Source organism: Periplaneta americana, chromosome 11 (assembly GCF_040183065.1).
Source record: "Periplaneta americana isolate PAMFEO1 chromosome 11, P.americana_PAMFEO1_priV1, whole genome shotgun sequence".
Classification (NCBI taxonomy): Eukaryota; Metazoa; Arthropoda; class Insecta; order Blattodea; family Blattidae; genus Periplaneta; species Periplaneta americana.
In genome coordinates this window covers 72,550,332-72,570,414 of record NC_091127.1, presented here as the reverse complement: position 1 = coordinate 72,570,414, position 20,083 = coordinate 72,550,332, and the positions used below count along the sequence as shown (strand labels likewise).

Genomic DNA, 20,083 nt, shown 5'->3' with positions numbered 1-20,083 from the left:
CTTTCAAACTTTGGCTCTTCAGTTTCGGGAAACACACGAAAGTACTACGCAATTCTGGATATATACCAGGCAAAGTATTATGTCCAACAATTTTAGAAAATGTCTTCGATTTACAGCTGAGCCAGTTCCTTCCGTTTTGATAGAATGATGAATATTTTGTATGACGTAAAATACGAATAGCCTCCTTAAGACAGAAACATTTCTAGCAGAAAAATGCATTTTTGTTTTGATTAATTTGATTCATTTTTCATAGATGTTTAACTCTTGAATAAGACATGTTTTTAATTATAAAGAGTGGAAGCGATATAATCCTGCACATTGAAAGAATGTATAGATTACACGAAAAATCTATGATACGTTTGAAATTAAATAATTGCATCGAAAGTTTAAACTCGCTGGCAACGTCGCAGTACCCAAGATTCCACACGGAGACATTGAACTCATCCGACGTGAAATTTAAACAAAACGTTTTGTATCGCACAATTAAGCGACTGCTTCGGCCCGGGTTTTTCTCGACCAAATATAAAATCTCCTCTTCCCTGTCAATTTCATCAGGCCGTTGTCGACGCCGAATGCGAAATGTTGGAATTATGCCCGTGTCACGGGTCAGCTACCAGACAAGGATTAATGTCTCTGCACTGGATAATATCCTACCGGAAACCTTTCCACATACAAGCGTTGAACAGCACGTGAGTTTCATTTCATCTCTCCGTAAATTAAAATCATGTACAGACATTCCAAATTAGAAAATCTCGGCATTGCAATACACTAAGTTGAATGGTATTGCAAACCTCACTTAAGATCGGAAGACTCTTAATGACATGAATAAATGGAAAATGCAAATTTGTAAGCGGAAGCTTGGAACATTCTGTCTAGAGACTCCGATCACCATTTGGTTTACATAATTTGAACTCTGTCTATTTTATTAACTTTATTTATAGACTTACCTATTCATTTCAGAGGTAGACCCATCGTTTTACGTAATTCCAACTTGATTTCTTTCTTTAACTTACTTTACATAAGAGGCATTAAAATATATAGCTGCTGCATATAAGGCATATGAATTCTGAGGTAATGACACTGCATTGGCCCGTTGTCGCGCTATGCATTCTTCCCTATTCTACTCTTCTTGAAAGTCAAATCCGTAATCTTAGAAATAACCAAATATACATTAACACACACTGACATGCACGGAGTCTTTTTCCATTTTTTTGATTTCAGTATTTATTCTTTTCTTTCTCCACTTTTCCTTTCTTCCTCCAATTCTACTTTTCTTTTTTAACGTTTCCTTTCTTAAGGCTGGTTCGCAATAAACCGGGAACGGAAACGATAATGAGAACGAGAACGGAAATATTGTTAAAATAAATCTGTTTAAATGTGAGCATTCACAATTACCTATTGTGAATGGTCACATTTAAATATATTTATTTTCACAATATTTCCGTTCTCGTTCTCATTAGCGTTTCCGTTTCCGGTTTATTGTGAACCAGCCTTTAATTTCTGTAACTTGGGAAACACGTCATCTGAACTCATACTGGTTATTTCAGGTGCATATAGTGTTTCAGTCTGAACTATAAACGTCTTCCAGTTACTGCGTGTCTGAAATTTTCGGCGCAGAGCACATGGATGCAGAGAGGTTGGGTATTTAGCACTAGAGCGAAACGGAAGCAACATCAAACATACAGCCCTACCTAGATGTAAAGACCACATTAAAGATGCACAAACTGGGGAAACTAATTGAACAGGACATGGCTCGCTCTGACATTACTGCATTCTGCAAACACCAGCACATCGCGTTTCACTACTCTGTGTGCGCCCTAGAGAGGTTTGTAGCTTGTTTTGGAAGCAGTACAGTGGTTCGATACCAGACAGTCTACCCAAATACATTGCTTTAGGTTTCACGATCCAAAACGAAAGCAAAAATTTCTTATTTTAATAACCTTGAAAACATCTTGCAGCAAGTCTGCTGTTTTTGCCTCAACTACATCACAAATTTGATTCTTAACTACGAACTTTTGTTCTGTACATCTTGTATTCCCAGAAAGTGGCATATAAGGGAAGTACAATCAGAGAAAGTGGAGGTCCCTATATTATTTTAATTGGTTATTTAACTACGCTGTATTAACTACGTTATTTATCATCGATGAAATTGGTAAAAGCGCGGTACTACTACTTAGCGAAATAAGGTCGAAAATCCTCCATGGGATTAACCGAGATTCGTCTCAAAGTTGAGAAAAACTTTGGGGTCAAGTAGGCCTAACTTGCAGAAGGAAAAATGAAACTCATGGCCCAGCGTAGCTATGGATCAGCAGACAAATACACTACTTATCGCTTGAACCACGCCGGTGAATGGCCTTGGTAGTGACACAGCTGCTTATTTACTTCCTTGAAACCAATAATAACCACTCTTTCTTTTAAATTTAAATTGTTTTATTTAACGACGCTCGTAACTGCCGACTGCGCCAGTGTGTCGGAAGTTTGAGCCTGTGGCATTTAAGCACATTTAAATGTCATCGACCTGGCCGGGATTGAACTCGCAACCTCAGGCACAGAAGATCAGCCCTCTACCGACTGTGCCACCAGGCCTACCTCTTTCTTTTACATTGACATGTGATTAGAAATAACATGAAAAATGTTCACCATTTCTCTTTCTACAACTGCATAAATGTATGACATGTGATTCCTTTAGACCTGTATAAAGCCTAGGAAATAAACTGTTAATAATAATTTATTGCTAAAATTGGTGCCATATTGGATTTTTTTCAAACCCCAGTCTTTTGTAGCTGAACTTACAAACGATATGTTTGATTTATATGTAAACTTCATTTTAATTACATTTGATACGGACTCTAAATAACTTCGTATTTAGGACAGCGTCGTAGTAACAGATTAAAGTCCACATCTGTGGAGTAACGGTAGCGCGTCTGGCCGCGGAACCAGGTGGCCCGGGTTCGATTCCCGGTCGGGGCAAGTTACTTGGTTGAGGTTTTTCCGGAGTTTTCCCTAAACCCAACATGAGCAAATGCTGGGTAACTTTCGGTGCTGGACCCCGGACTCATTTCACCGGCATTATCACCTTCATGTCATTCAGACGCTAAATAACCTAAGCTGTTGATAAAAGCGTCGTAAAATAACCTATTAAAATAAAAAAAAAACAGATTAAAAATAATATTTCTGTGTCCTCAAAAGCTTCATGACTCTAAGATGATCTTATATTTGTCGTATATTGCACGTAATAACTTTGAGACAATATTCAACTTCGTATAGAACTCTGCTCTTGTATTGTCAAGATTTCCTTTAACACGATCAGCTTTTAACCTCAGTTCACGTTTTACAGTTTGTAAACCGCCGTCACATAAGCGAGCAAAAGAACTGTTAACAAACAGGGCCGGATTTAGGTATAGTGTCGCCCCTAGACAATAATAAAATTTGTTGCCCCCCCCCCCCAACTTCTACGAACAATTTATTTAAAGCAGCTTTATACAGTTCACGTTTAGTTTAAATTAGTTTTAAATGAAATGTTACAATTCAGAAAAACAATAATTTACTGGAATCAAAAATGGAATCTTAATTGTGAATTATAAATATTTTTTCGCACTTTCTTCACAGAGAAAGCATTGATGTCGATCTGACGAAGCACATCAGACTCGATGCAAAAAATCATATTCTAACTTATTGATTGTTGAAACAAAATTGATTTGTGAAAGACAGGCTGTGGTTCATTTTTAAGCATTGATTTTGTTAGTGGTATAATTATTACGAGTACCTGTTTCTTACTTCGATAGGAAGTATAAACTGGTATAAGTAAATTGACAAATAAACTACAAATCTTTGCGGAATAAATAATTAATATCGAATTATATAGTACACATGTTGGAAAGTGATTAAATAGTATTGTTGACGATATACAATATTGGAAATGTAACAGAGTTGTGGTTACTATTCATAGCGATAAATAATAAACACACATCCAATTTCATTTTCAACATTGTATTATAAGTAATGAAATTTAAGCAGTTACATAGTAATTATAATAACGTGATACCGATATTACAATAATTATAATTATGCAGCTGCACACTTTCCTTTTACTCTCGCCGCGACCGCGATAATGCGATAACAAATCAATATCCGACTTCCACAAGTTGTTCAAGAACAAAGATTTACCAACATGTGCTTTAAAAACAAATTTCACTGTAAAATGAGAATGGAAAAAAGGAAGAGAGGGAGAAAATGCCGCCTCCTGGAAATTGTCGCCCTAAGCAGTTCCCTAGGCCTAAATTTTAATTTTAGTTGGTTATTTAACGACACTGCATCAACTACTAGGTTATTTAGCGTCGATGAGATTGGTGATAGCGAGATGATATTTGGCGAGATGAGGCCGAGGATTCGCTATAGATTACCTTGCATTCACATTACGGTTGGAGAAAACTTCGGAAAAACCCAACCAGATAATCAGCCAAAGCGAGGATCGAACCCGCGCCCGAACGCAACTTCAGACCGGCAGGCAAGCGCCTTAACCGACTGAGCCACGCCGGTGGCTCCTAGGCCTAAATCCAGCAATGTTAGCAAGTCAAAGTTTTTAAACTAACATTGTCCAAGCAATTGAGAAAAGACTATTGTTCTCGACGGAGTGAGCTCTGGTGCAGTCCTGCGCGTCCTATTGTCTTGTGCTGTTGCCGGGAGAAGACACATTCGCTGCGATGATTAAATGGAGTCAGACTCGAATAGCTTCCGGAGATGAGAGCAAACAACTCATTCGCCTGATTGTAAGTCAGTTGGATAAACATAAACAATAACACAAAGACGTTTTAGCGATCTTCTATGGCTGGGATTAAATGGAATGCCCATGTAGAATTAATGCTAAAAATCATTTATCAGATACGCATTTAACGTTGTTTGTACCTCGCATGTACATGAAAATCTGACTTTTATAGAGTCTACCACAATATATGGCAAAACAAGAAGTATATTTAAAATCTTTAAATATAAGTATATTTCTATGAATAGTTCCCAAAATACTGTATTTACGCTATCAAATACTTCAGAATGAAAGGTCTTTCCTTTAACACTATTATAATTACAATCATGGATAATGTACTTTACAATCTGTAAATTCTTTGGCTTCGCCCAAAAGTGTCCTCCATGGTTGTCTATCAAGGAACACAGCGGTCGGAAAAGTAGAATATTTAGTACAGGGCTCGGCATTTTATACCTTCAGTCGTTATAAAGTGATGGCAACAAACCTCCTATCTGATTCACCTCGTCTACAGCTCATGCATTTTGTCAAGATACTCCCTCACTCTTGCTACAGAGCTGCGCAAGAGATCGGATGAGTCTACTTACGAATTATAGGGGAATGGGGGATAGTTTTTGCCTTGAACTCCGTAGACACGCCCGACAAAAGTTTATATGACTTTTTTTGCTCAGAATGTCTTCGGAAATAAGCTCTGTAAGGGACGGTAAATCCTCCTGAATCATCTGTATGTGTCGAAATTAATTTTTAGTTAAAAACCTTTGTCGACATCTCTGCATGTCCAAATGAAATTAATAGTGAACAAAGATCCTTTCCGACCTTCGAGCCACAATTTCAGCCTCATAAGTCCTATGACAATGTGTGCGTCCCTACCATCAAGAGTTTAGACTGACATTTGTAAGTTTAGATATGCATGCAATGTAACTTTTTTATCGCTCTGTTGCAAGTCTGCAAGCTTCTCAAGAAACTTCTTGTTTGTGTCGACTTGTCATCAACTTGGGACACATTACATTACTACTGGGAAGGAAACTTTTACGAGCTCATTAAATATTTCCGAGACTCGAGGATGAACCACGCGGCAGCACTTTTTAACTACTTTCGTGTTGTGCGATGTACGTTCTTACTTACTTCAGTTCAAGATATCAGACTGCTCACATTACAAGAGACGTTGGTTTCGATCCTAGAAAGAGAGCACCATGTAAGACAGTTTGGTCACAGTCTCGTATATACAGTCACGAAGCTCAATAAGTAGTAAATATGCATCCATAGATAGTCGCTAACCACTAGGATCGCTACTATCGCCTCATTACAGACAATGCGAAATAGTACCTCCACAGTCTATTGTTCCTAGTACCCTCATAAACTCAAGCATCGTGACTGTATATACTAGACTGTGGTGTGGTCCAACTTTTACTTTCTGGAGAGCCAATGTTCGTGACATAATGGAAGGTGCGTGCCACCACTAAATTTACAAAAAGGAAATTTATTCCAGACTAATTATTATTATTAAATATAAAACATGTAGTTTTCCGGACGAAGCTTACTCTCTAGCTTGCTATAATGTTATATTCATCAAAAGTATATATTCTTTATTTGTTGATTTTATTACCAGCATAAAGCCAGAATACAACAGTATTTCTAATATATTATTCTAATAATATTTCTAATATAATGTAGTTTTATACTTTCTCAAAATAACTACTTGTACCGGTAGTACTGCACTATCACTACTGCGATAGTTGGCACAGGTACTCTGAAACAAGTTTTAAAAAGCTAACTTTCAATCCCATTATAGGAAGCGTCATTATGATAGAATTGTCTTGTTTTCAATGTGATGAATTAAAAAGCAGAAAAATATCATGCAGCAGCAGCAGCAGCAGTAGTAGTAGTAGTAGTAGTAGTAATAATATAAGCCGTAGGTCCCCAGTGGGGCAAGACCTCCTGCTTGGGCAGGGGTGGCTCGAGTCTTGACCATCAGAAGAGCCGACCTGATGGTCTATATTTACATTTCTAGTTTTATTGTCCACAATTTCACTAGCCCTGGTTGTTGCTGCCGCTCAAACTTGGTTGACTGCGTCCTTCCACCGTGTTCTTTGGCGTCCTATTCTGGTCCACAGTCCTCCTACCTGCAAATTGAACTCATCTCCCCCATCTGGTTCTCGGTCGTCCACGGTTTCTCCAGCTAATTCTTGGATTCCACAGTGTCGCCGTGTGTGCCCATCTGGTAGGTTGCATTCTTACCATGTGTCCTCCCCAGGGCCATTTCATCCTATTAGCGAGTGTGACCACGTCCCCTATGCCGCTTCTTCGCCGTATTTCTTCGTTTCTGCTACTCTGTCCTTCAGGATTATTCTGAGTATTTTCCTTTCCATCCATCTTTGACATCTTCCTAATTTTAATGTCTGTTTTTTGGTGAGTGACCAGGATTGCACCCCATACAGAAGTATGGTCTACAGGTGGAATGCAGCTGTTGAAGATCTGCCTCTTGCTCTGCAATTTCTGGATCTTGTCCATTAGGATGAAGGACAGACTCCAAAACTTTTTCCATGCTGATGGTATTCGTCTATCGATTTCCTTATCCATGCTGTTCTGAAATGATATGGTCTGGCCAAGGTAAATGTATTGCGTGACAAATTCATTGTTCAAATTGTTGACGATCATCTGCCCTTCTACGTCGTTAGTCAATACTTTGGTTTTGCTGGCTTTCGATACTGAAAGGGAAATGCCATGTCATAATTCCGCTCTGTGACGTCGCGGTCTAAGGCGCTCTGTCTAGGACTCGCGTTACGGAATGCGCACTGGTTCGATTTCATATGGGTGAATACATTTTCTCATGAATTTCCGGCCAGTGTATGGGACCGGTAACCACCAGCAACGTGATGCTCTTGAGGAGATACGACAAGTAGCGAAATCCGGTTACGAAAGTCAGTTATAACGGCTGGAGGGATCATCGTGCTAACCATATGATATCTTCATTCTGATTGGATGATCGTCCACCTCTGCTTCGGCATGTGGTCATAAGACTAGCAGCCGGGTGTTCGGTCTGGATCGTTAAGGGCTATAGAGCCACGGATTATTATTATTATTATTATTATTATTATTATTATTATTATTATTATTATTATTGCTTACTTACAAATGGCTTCTAAGGAACCCGCAGGTTCATTGTCGCCCTCACATAAGCCCGCCATCGGTCCCTATCCTGTTCAAGATTAATCTACTCTCTCATCATATCCCACCTCCCTCAAATCCATTTTATATTATCCTCCCATCTACGTCTCGGCCTCCCCAAAGGTCTTTTTCCCTCCGGCCTCCCAACTAGCACACTATATGCATTTCTGCATTCGCCCATACGTGCTACATGCCCTGCCCATCTCAAACGTCTGGATTTAATGTTCTTAATTATGTCAAGTGAAGAATACAATGCGTGCAGTTCCGCGTTGTGTAACTTTCTCCAATATTCTGTAACTTCATTCCTCTTAGCCCCAAATATTTTCCTAAAAACCTTATTCTCAAACACCCTTAATCTATGTTCCTCTCTCAAAGTGAGAGTCCAAGTTTCACAACCATAAAGAACAGATTTTTTGACAACAGACTAGATGAAAGCTTCTCAACTGAATAATAACAATTTATTTATTCTGCGTTTAATTTCCTCCCGATATTATTATTATTATTATTATTATTATTAGTAGTAGTAGTAGTAGTAGTAGTAGTAGTAGTAGTAGTAGTAGTAGTAGTAGTAGTATTATTATTACTATTATTATTATTACTATTATTATTATTATTATTATTATTATTATTATTGCTTACTTACAAATGGCTTCTAAGGAACCCGCAGGTTCATTGTCGCCCTCACATAAGCCCGCCATCGGTCCCTATCCTGTTCAAGATTAATCTACTCTCTCATCATATCCCACCTCCCTCAAATCCATTTTATATTATCCTCCCATCTACGTCTCGGCCTCCCCAAAGGTCTTTTTCCCTCCGGCCTCCCAACTAGCACACTATATGCATTTCTGCATTCGCCCATACGTGCTACATGCCCTGCCCATCTCAAACGTCTGGATTTAATGTTCTTAATTATGTCAAGTGAAGAATACAATGCGTGCAGTTCCGCGTTGTGTAACTTTCTCCAATATTCTGTAACTTCATTCCTCTTAGCCCCAAATATTTTCCTAAAAACCTTATTCTCAAACACCCTTAATCTATGTTCCTCTCTCAAAGTGAGAGTCCAAGTTTCACAACCATAAAGAACAGATTTTTTGACAACAGACTAGATGAAAGCTTCTCAACTGAATAATAACAATTTATTTATTCTGCGTTTAATTTCCTCCCGATATTATTATTAGTAGTAGTAGTAGTAGTAGTAGTAGTAGTAGTAGTAGTAGTAGTAGTAGTAGTAGTAGTAGTAGTAGTAGTATTATTATTATTACTATTATTATTATTACTATTATTATTATTATTATTATTATTATTATTATTTCATGTCATATCAACAAAATAACTTATCTTGAGAGAGTAATTCTTGACATCATCTTTCAAAATTTTTCTATGGTGTCATCTATCTCTGTTTTGAAAAATGGCTATGATTTAATACCGCCACAAATTCATCTGAAGATATGAGAATTATCGGTTCATTATAACGCCCATAGATTATTGAAAAATCAAGATTACAATGCAAGCAGTCGAAACTGCGAATTCTTAGTTGAAATTTCTCAGTATTTTGGGATGCCACTTGCTACAATCCTGTTAACTTTCTTTTATCTTCTTCCTTTAGCCTACTTAGTACTTGGTATGATTGGAAATGTGTAGTAATTGTTTTATCCAAATAATCTTGAAACAATTTTAGCTTTTTTCGAAATCCATCTGTATTTTAACTAGCTGAACCTGTTTTCTATCTTATTGTTTCAGGATCACTGTGTTCAAATGATATGTCATATACGTGATAAGTGCAATTGAACGTACGAACTTTATTACTCTTATTTTCAACAAAAAGGCTTTTACCTAATATTCTACCTAATTCTATTATTGTTATGGATAAATGTTATGTTTTATTATCGACGCTCGCAACTGCAGAGGTTATATCAGCGTCGCCGGATGTGCCGGAATTTTGCCCCGCAGGAGTTCTTTTACATGCCAGTAAATCTACTGACATGAGCCTGTCGCATTTAAGCACACTTAAATGTCATCGACCTGGCCCGGGATCGAACCCGCAACCTTGGGCATAGAAGGCCAGCGCTATACCAACTCGCCAACTAGGTCGACATTGTTATGGATGAAGCGATACATGATACATACATTACATGAGTGTTCTATGAGGATTATGAAGTTTCTTTTGAAACGTTCGGTAGTCCTATTGACTTCCTGCAAAACTGACCTGCTATTGATGTAAAAACCCGGCGAGGCTACCCTCTCTATTCGTGAAACGCACTATAATAATATTGGTAGTAGTATTAGTACCTTATTTTATTTAACTTCGCTATCAACAGCAGAAATTATTCAGCGGTGAAATTCGACATAGTCCTAGGTGAGAAAAAAACCGACGAATTTTTCTCGCGGACAGAGTTGTTTTAAATGCAGTAAATCTATGACATCGGATCCACAGCTTTATTTATCTCCCGGTGAAATATATTCTAAATATTTTTCCGCAATCTAAATCCATTGCCTTCTCCCGGTTTGAACCCGTGAAAGGCCAACATTCTAACTCCAATTCCATCAAGGACGGACGCCTGGACTGCTAAAATTCAAGAGGTTATATGAGGCGTTTCGTAAGAGAAGGACGAGCCCCCCCAAGGGTCGATTTTTTTTTTCACTCCGCCGAATATTTAAGACATATCTACAACTTAAGCCTGGCAGACGTTGGCGGGCTCTCCCTTGCTACATCGAAATTATCATTGTTTGTAACGTTGGAGAAACTGCGTAGTCTGCGACAGGTTCATAATATTCATATTACTCCGTACGAGAAGGGCGTATACGCCACTCAGCCTGAAGCCGCGCGCCATTCATTGTCTCAGTCTTGTAGCCACACAGAAGAATACAACCCTAGTGAGGAATTACGTGTATTTATGGACCTTGTAATAGCTTAGTATGAGTAATAGTGACAGAGATAATCAACCAGGCATATCTGGTTATTGTAGGAAACGTCAGAGGCATGTCGAAAAATGGATAAGCGTACAAGCAAAGATTAAAAGAAACAAAGGGGAATCGTACATTAGTACGAAAACATCTCGACAAGTGCAAGCTCGCGGTATAGGCCCGCCATGTACTTGTGGGTGCTTCAACGCATTAGGTATGGAGAAAATACAACATGTATTTCGCAATTTCTGGGAGTTGTGTGATTATGACCTCCAGAATGCCTATATTTCTAAGCTCTTAACCAGTGTTGATGTGAACAGATGTCGCATTAAGAACAGGCCGACCTCTCTCAGCTGGTTTTACCAAAGAGGTACCATGTCGCTCCAATAAAGTTCACTTCTGATAAAGTAAAGGATCTGAAAGCTCTCCTTATCTATGTGCCACAGAACGTTTCTGGATGTTATGATCAGCAACAAAAACGTGCAACTAGCAGTGACAGACTCAGAGGAACATCTTCATGAAGATGATGTAATGGATTATTAGCACCTCTGTTCCCAGAACAAGTGAGACAACTTTTGATATCAAGGGTAATAACATGGCAGGCATCTACTTATTTTTGTTTATTAATAATTTCAGACACTTTGTAAATGTCACATCACAATGCGATTAAGTGTTTTTATTTATTATTATTATTATTATTATTATTATTATTATTATTATTATTTATTTTTTTTTGACATTATGAAAGAACTGCAGATTGAACCGATTACGGAATACCTACAGAAATACAGACAAATCTGGAGATCACATGTCATCAGAATGCCTCGTTCTAGAATTCCACGCCAAATTTTAAATTACCATCCTGTGGGCAAGAGATCCTTGGGCAGACCGTTCAAGCGTTGGCAAGAGACCGTAACGAGCCACTAGGCCCAATACATGCAAGGATGATGATGATGATGATTATGATTATATTGTTATTAATGTCTGCTACTATTGAGTTCATTCTACGCCCTTCGCTTTTTCTAATATACTGTTTTCAAATTATTCCCATAATATTGATTAATTCACAATGTCATTAATGATCACTATTAAGTTGTAATATTAAATTGGACATTTAATTGCAACTTTCAATAAAGGTATTCGTTTTTCAGTGTACAAAGTAATTATCATTATTTACATACGTATCATTGGCGGCTTCGCCTTTATCTCCTTTACAGGTAAAATACTTTGAACATCGATTATTTCTAACGATACATTTGTCGGGTTCGCCCTTCTCTTACGGAACCCCTCATATGATGGTGGTAACGACGACAACAACGTCAACGATAATGAATTTGACAGGAAGATAACACCGAAATGGAAGAACCATGCTCCAAGTAAATCCGACAATCCTGCATGATGGATTTCAGGCGAAAGTTCGTAAAAACTATGATGCCTTCCTTATACAATCCGTCACTGAGCAATGCATATCTTCTTGTTTACTCGTCTCAGCCGGAGAATGTAGAATCGGGAGTTAAGAGGAAATCTTCAGTTACTCGATTAAGGTATTAGTGTCCAGGCCTGCTCTAGTCGCACGATGAAATCACCATTTTCTGTTGCCGACTGATCTGCGTTTCTCTCTGGGGTTGGTGCTCGACGTTTAAATTCATTCGGCATTCTCTCGACTTGAGAATATTTCTATATCAAAGTTGCACCTGTCACCTAGGTAATGAGACTTCAGCATGACGTAGTACCGTGTTAATGTGTTTTCCATTTAGCAAGCATTTCATCAGTCTGTTTCCGTCAGACGTGTAATACGCACTTGCAAGTGATTTCCGGGCTCTGAGACGCCAGACACCGCTGTTACACATGTATAAAGCCTTCAGACTTCAACGTTGTTGGCATCCCTCAGAACATGTTATGTAGATGTCAACGATATGAATGTGACAGATTCCCACCTTCATCATAACAATCGGTAGCAGATGCTCGTGAAATGGCACAGAAAATTGCAAATATCGACCGGAGAAATTCATTATTCAACCAACAGCCTCATCTATCAGAACGAAATATTTCAGTAAATATTATTATAACAACACTGGTTTATGTATTACAAGTAAATATGCTAAACAAAGGAGTGATTCAACGAACAGAAGGTAAACGATATTAGCACATAATCAGACAAAATCAATGCAAATTGAAATCTAGATTAAGAAATTTTACCATATTCTTTACAACTCATACACAGGTCATATAAGTTCAGCAATGTTAATTATTATTTTAGAAGATTAAAGGGCACTAATAGTATTAAGAATTATTATTATTATTATTATTATTATTATTATTATTATTGCTATTATTATTAGGGGGAAAGAAACTGGCCACCCTACTCCTACTTATTTATCCGATTCTACAATCTTTCTCGCTATCATAACTTAAATTCTCGGTCACAATATGATAACACACTAAAAATACCGCTCCACACATCATCTCTTTATCTTCATCTTTCACTGTTGCTACTTCTCGTCACTGGAATTTTCTGCCGCCTGAAGTCAAGAGCTGCCGAACTTTAATTTATTTTAAATGTGCATTAGAAAAATATCTTATGATGAGTTGCCAGATCTAATGCGTTGCAAATATTTAATGCAATGTATTCCACAGTATTTATTTTTATTTTTGTTTCTTATTTTTATTGTGTAAGCATGTAAATCATGTTTAACACTTAACACCAATATGTATCCCACTGTGTTGTTTTTTATTATTATTATTATTTTTATTATTATTAGTCTATTTTCTTGTGTACATTTTATTCAATTGTCGGTTTCTGGTTTAATTATGTGAATCCTATTTACTTGTAATCTAATACTAATATGTATTCCAATGTGTTTATTTTTATTTTTACTGTGTACATTTTTTTATGAATTATCGCTTCTGTTTTTGTGTAATTCTAACAACATTAATATACTCGTATATTCCACTATGTTTGTTTTTATTTTATGAGGTAAATTTTTATGTAACTACCTCTTTTGATCTCATTATGTACTTAAATCGTATCAGCATGTAATTACTTAATTCCGATCCAGTTGTATGTTCAAATATGTGAGCAAGTTTTAATCCTGGTTGAGTGTAAGAGAAGGCCTTACGGCCTTAACTCTGCCACGGTAAATAAAACCATTATTATTATTATTATTATTATTATTATTATTATTATTATTATTATTACCCCATTACCTCCTGGCTAGTTGCCTCATGAGTGATGCCATAGTGGTGTTACTTATGAAGTTCAAACCAGTCTTTGGACAATTGACTAAACAACAACAACAAACAATAGTATTATTAGCCTCAACCAATAATGCAACTAAACAAAAATGTAAGAGGGGTTTGCGAATTCTCATGGATTCCGCGAAACGTTTCTATTTAATTTAAATTTCGCAGATTTTTGGTCTCGTTCATACTACAGTTTTCACGTACACTCAAACATAATCAAACTTATTGTTAATAACATTTTTATTACAGTAACTAAAGGTTATTATGTCTTTCCTTAACATTGATCACACTTTAAGTCTGCACATTTACAAATGAATTTAGACGCATAATTTTTAAAGCCACTACATCTTGTAAAATTGTTTGGGTTTTCTAGAATAATATTCGTCAGACGTTCTTTTCCGCTCTTCTTTACATGCGTCATTTTTCGCTTCCATAACAGAGCGATGCGAATAGTGACTACTGTAAAAGTTACTAATTTGAAACTTAACATATGTGAATTCTTCCATTTTTTTAATTAATTTTGAGAACCCAGCTTCCCTCATATAAGTGGACTCGTCTAGCTTTCACTGTTATTTCATTATCCTATGACGTCATTATTTCCTCCATTACACATTTCACTTAGCAACTGCCATCTATCGACTGATGCAATAACAGAAACGATGGTGCTGCCGTTATAATCAACTTAGCAACTTCATCGTATTCTATCTTACAAAAAAAAAGTTACACTTTTTCCCAGAGTGTAGGCCAAACAAACCTGAAATAATAAATCTAATCGAAAATACTCTATATGTACATAATGAAATATACTTTCAGTGCACACCCGACTTACTCGTAAATGATACCGCGAAAGCGAGATAATGAATGAATGAATGATGAATATGTTGATGTTTTATGTGCTGGTATGGCTAGTATCTGGCTATTTTGCATGTGTGTGTCCAGATTTTGATACGATGATAGGTGACTGAAGCGGGTGGCAAGGAAGGAAGGTAGGTAGGTAGGTAGGTAGGTAGGTAGGTGGATAGGTAGGTAGGTAGATATAGGTGTGTGAAGGACTGGAGAGGTGAAAAAGGGAATGGAAATTTCTACGTTCATTAAGCCGAAACCAGTTTTGAAATTTGGGATAATGTGGTGAGCGCGACGAACATCGCGGACGAAGAGAAGACAACAATTATGAACAAGTTGTAATCTTTGTTTACTGATTGATATTGATATCGGTCAGTAGAAAATCAAAATAATCAAAATAATCAAAATGGGGCATTGCTAGTGTTTCCACTAGTATTAAGCAATATATTCATTAATTTACATTATAATGAAGGGAATATTATCCTCAATGCAATGGAAATAACAATTATATGGAAAATCTTCTATTGGGGACAAATAATAACTTTTCCGTGAAAGGAAAGAGGGGCTGTTACAATTATTAGAATTATCTTCTGATTCTAGCTTAAAAATCCTGTTTCCTGCAACGTCCCTGTTTCAGTCTTGGTTACATGCATCACTTATATATCCCATTGCTTCCCGAATTGCAATACAACACTTAATCCAATTCGCGTCAACATACTTTTATGAGAGTAATTTTTCTGCTCTAGTCTTCTTGAACAAATATAGAAGTAAACAATGTTGAGGTAGATATTCGACTTCCGATCTTAACTGGGCCAGGTTTCGCGAAAGAATAATCATACCAATTACGACCTTATGGTGAGCAAAATACACTGGTTTCATTTTTCACAGCAAATAATGTATATTATAGCAACCAGCTTACTAAATGGTAAGTCTAAAAAATTGGTTTCGTTTTTCCCCACCAAAGACATGATATAGGGGAGACTCGGCTAATTCCGCAATATTAAGAAGTAAATATATCATATTTTTATCAAAAAGTATATTGAAAAATATTATCAAAGTATGTAGACATGGACAAAACCTTTCATTACCAAATGAGATAAAGAGACCTATTAAAATGCAAATATATTTAGTTGTACATACATTACAGTTGAAAAAAGAACTCGGGTAATTCCGCAACAGTGCGGATAAATCCGCAATAGGACTTGGCTAATTCCGCAGTAATAAATAATTATGAAATACATAAAAGGAACAATTTACATGTAACAATGCTCACTTTCTTCACAGCTGTGTAGCAAAACACGAAAAACAGCCAACTTTCAATGTTTCACTGTATTGCCGACAGAGGTGTCGACCAATATCACTGATTTTTTCTAAAGCACTGCAGAGGACATGCTTCCTGTTGACAGCCTCTCAAAACTTACGTTCACGCTATTGTAAAGCCGCAGTAAAATCATATATACACTACTGAGGATTTACTCGTACTGAAGAATTAGCCGAGTTTCCACTAATGTAAAATAATTTTGTATTTATGTATTTTAAAAGTATATACAAAAATTAAAACTGCAATTTATAGCTCTGTCAATTAACTAAAGACCTTAACTTACTACATTATCCAAGTTTTTAACAAATTTAACATGTTTACCAGTCTAAATTATACGAAATATTTTGGGGTTGACCAAAATGAAATATTAGCTTCAAGGGATCGGCGACATTCAAAATGTTTATGACAAATCCTTGTGCACAGACGACAACCAGAAACCTGCTAGACTGTGAATCAAAAATCACTTTTCCGGTATTAGCCTACAGATTCTGAAAAAAACTACATTTCAGAGAAGAACTTGCACTCGATATTTTGCAGCATGAGGATACTTTCTGTAATTTGAAAGTCAAAACACTTTCCTGAGCCGCTGCTTGTAAAATTACAAAACGCTCACGACAGAACCTTCAGCACCACAACGCCCACAACCGCCTCCATCTCAACTATTCAAATTTCAGTTGTTTCCTCACAATATACAAGCAACACTGCGGATGACGTCAGTAGCTAGTAGGCTTAAGTGAAGGGATTGTATGTATCGTAAATTGGTTGTGGCTGAAGTGATTAAAATTTAGTTTTGTGTTTCTCATTACGATGATTACGTTTACATCTTTGCACTCAAGAACTATTCGGTAATTTAGGGTACCGGTATGCCTACAGTATGCGCTAAAGCCCAAAAGTCACAACAAAAATTATTGCTTATATGAGCTATTGGGGCTCGCGGTAGCATCTCGGTTGAGACATAACGCTGCGAAGTCGGATGATAGCGTTTTCGATTTACGATTGGGTCATGGATTTTCTCCATACATCCAATCCATCCGACAGCACAATGACCCTGTGGTTTACACAGTCTCTAACAGAAATGAGTACCGGAGTCATTTCGTCGGGAGTAAAGACGGCAGACACGTAAGACCGACGTTCCTTGTCAACTCATTTATGCCAATAACTTTTTTGTTTAATATTTTCATAATTTTTCCTAATTATAGTTGATACATATCCAAGGAACCTTCTAGGAATGAAATTTTATTTGTACCTTTCGTTACTGTGTACAGACCTGTTGCGAAAATGCAACACTAAGCACTTAAAGCCTTGATTTTTCTGAACCGACGCATGCGACGTGCGAGGCCTGCGTCGCAAAAATCCGGACTACACGAGAGATAGCGAGTGGTTTCTATAACTGCGGATTTGTGTGCGGCGGGCCTCGCACCTCGTACGTCGCATGCGTCGGTTCAGAAAAACCAAGGCTTTACGGTATCAATATTGCTTTAAATTACAGCAAATCACAGAACATTTTGAAATGAAATAAAATGTAACATTTATAACTTATATCTATAATTTTATAAATTGAACTCCACAAATAATTGTCGATCAAGATTATTTTAAGAACTATAACATATTTCAATTCAGTAGAGGATGTACAAACAGTGCCAAAAGAAAGATTACACTCTAGTAGGCCTACATAAATCATGAAAATATTGTTTAGAACAGAGCTGGGCATCGAAAGCGGAACCAGTCTCTAAACGGGGACGCTTAATATTCATCCGTCACCGAATCAACGCTGCGCGGTGTTCGGCGGGGAAGAAAGGGGATGAAGAGAAATCATATGGCTCCCCGTGAGAGAGTAGAATCCGCTCTCGCTGCCCAGCCCTGGTTTAGAATCTAGTCACTCTTTTATAACACTTCATTTTACATGAAAAGCAAGAAAGGATTTTTCATGGAGAAGAACTTCACATTTTGCGCATTTCTTCATCGTCGTAGATTTTCACATAGCGTACCTTGTCCTCCTATTCTGTGATGAAATGTAGTGGCCCATATTGTCGAATCGAGAGCCCAAGGAAACCGTGATGGCCATAGATGTCTTCACATGACCAGTTTTACTTCTTGGTTGGCCGAATCTCTACAATATTTCAATAGATAGAATTCCAATAGGTGTAGTGTATCAGAGCCAGTGGCTCTAGTGGATCTTCTGTAGTGATACATCCAGACTCCAGAGGAAAATATGTCACCACCATTTCTTTGAACGGATACTGGTTCTATAGCTGAATACGTTTTGATCCATTGTATCCGTGCCGCCCATATTTGAATTGTAAGTTTTTACCAAAAAGGGTTATGAAATCTGCACTTTCTTCTTTTGAGATGCTGAATAGCGAGATGCATTTGCAAGTGATTCTATGCCTCCACAATTAGACACCATGGTAACAACAGAGTTGTCATTCCATCTACAAAATACCAAAGGCGTACTCAAATCTGTATATATGTCATAGAGTCCCTGTATTTTTTCTTCATGTCAGTAGCATGATTCAAATCTATTTCCCCGTATGGTACCTGTTAGTCCCACTCACATTACTGTAAATGCGTTCACTGTCTTCAAAGATGTAAAATAATTATCTGCAAAAATGTGATGGGGACATATGTTCTTTGTAATTCTTTAGGTAGGGTGTCCACAAATTGCAGTAATACTCCACCTCCAAGATCATACTCTACTTTGTAATTGGTCTGTTGACCTTCAGCACCCTGGTAAATGTCAAAATCAACCAAATAACCAAGTTTTAAATTCATACACCACACTTCATAGCCAAATTGTATTGGTTTTCCCCTAATGTACTGCTTTCGGCTATGACGTCCAAAATAAGGAATCATCCCCGCATCGCGAACACCTTTTTCTCACCACGTTCACTATTTCCACTTACATTCTGTGTCTCAATAGTCATTATAGCTTGATCTAAATGCACATTGCATGCTGCTGTTGGAAGTTGACTTGTATCATAAATTCTCAAAACCTCCTAATGTTGAGACTAAAACACTAATTCTTCATCATCAAATTGCTGAATGTTCTTCAGACGCCATCTTTCCAAACAATATCGAAACTGGCAAAGTGTACTCTGCTCTATCGAGAGAAAAAATCTTTAGATGGAACTGGTGAAAAAACGAAGCACGCCTAAAAATGTACTTACTGAAACTACTGTAATTTAAATAAGTCCAACTTATATCAATCAACGTCATCCCAAGTCTGTAATTAGTGAACTATGTTACTATAGTCTGTGCACTTCGAACTGGCGGATCAAGGTCATTTCGTCTCCTCCACACTATACCCATTCTCCTAAGCTCTGGCTCGTCGCCTTGCTCTCTAACATGCCGCGCCACTGGTCCAGCGACTCTTCTTGAGGATAACGGTCCAGGAGTGGGGGTAAGCACGTATGGCAAATGTCTGACCTTGAGCCGGCAGTTCGAAATCTCCAGACTATAGTCAGCGATGTATGCAATGGAGGGGAAAGGAACTGGGCAACATAACCCAATTTCTTGTGGCTTAGTTGCCTCGTGAGTGATGTCTTATTAGCGACAGTAGATTCCAACAAGTATTCGGATTGTTGTCTAAACATACATCATCATCATAATCATCATCATCATCATCATCATCATCAAGGTGGACAAAACTGTCCGTTTCAATCAAATGGGAATGCAGCCATCTGTCCCTCTTCTTCTTAGGCGTCCCATTTTTAAACACCCTTCGCTTGTCCAGCTGCTCATCCTGAATCCATTCTTGACAGGTGTTCATATCCATTTCCTTTTCCTCCTGCAATTTTCTCCCTTATGTTGATTCTGATCTCTTCTGTGATGGTGATCTTATGCCT

At 37.5% G+C, this 20,083-nt stretch overlaps 1 protein-coding gene across 1 annotated transcript in view; it reads left to right on the top strand.

Annotated features, from left to right (window-relative positions):
- The window catches only part of LOC138708528 (tachykinin-like peptides receptor 86C), a 409,782-nt gene that overhangs the window by 270,051 nt on the left and 119,648 nt on the right, over positions 1 to 20,083 (top strand). The window lies entirely within an intron of this gene.